This window comes from Myotis davidii, unplaced genomic scaffold (genome assembly GCF_000327345.1).
Source record: "Myotis davidii unplaced genomic scaffold, ASM32734v1 scaffold217, whole genome shotgun sequence".
Lineage (NCBI taxonomy): Eukaryota > Metazoa > Chordata > Mammalia > Chiroptera > Vespertilionidae > Myotis > Myotis davidii.
The window spans coordinates 2562572-2563412 of record NW_006290034.1 but is presented as its reverse complement, the minus strand read 5'-3'; positions in this window follow the sequence as shown (position 1 = coordinate 2563412).

Here is an 841-nt window from a genome sequence, read left to right as displayed (position 1 = left end):
ATTTGCATCTCTGATCTCTGGGAAATTACAAGAAGCATTCCCTTTATGTCGGATTTTTATTTCTTCCTTTCTTTTGGATTTGCAATTAAGAGTCTGGTTTCTCCTGACATGAAAGCCTATATTCTTCTAGAGAGACTATTATTTTGTCAACTGACAGTTTCGTTAATAAGTAGAATTACCATCTGCCATGTTGCATCTTAAATTATCCAGTAATTGCATGTATATTAGTTTTCAATTTGGGGAATTAATCTCTTGAAAAGATACTCCCCTCCTCTATTGGAGTCAGATAGAGTTACAGGTGTATTTCGACAGAATTAGATTTGTAAGTCCACTTTGCTGTTTTGTCCCTGCCACACTGTAATCCGAAGGTAAAATTTCACAGTCCTTTCTAGGAATACTCCCTTCTTTAATGCTGAGCTCAGTATATAAACGATTGTGCTTTTATCCTAATTGCTTTCTCGTATAGGATATGATTTTTGAAAGACGAAAAGAAGTAACATTTTGTTTTCTAGACACTTGGTTAAAAAAGAAGAGTCAGCGGAAAGCTTTTGGATGTATTTTAAAGGGAAAAGCATAGCCTGGCTCTTATTATGAACTAGAAAGGAGGATTTGGGGGTATCTCAGCAGTCACCCCGCTTTAACGCTGTTGTGAAGAATGAAAGGCACACACCTCCATAAATGTTAAAGCGCTGTCTTTATTCCGCCTGCCAAAACTGTTTAAGAAAAATATGTATCTTTGGCTGAAAATTCCAATTACAAACAAGTTCAGAATTCTCTTAAGGAAAACAGTATTTTTTTCTTCTTTGAACAGATTCCTTTTCATGTAATTTTCATTCAGCCA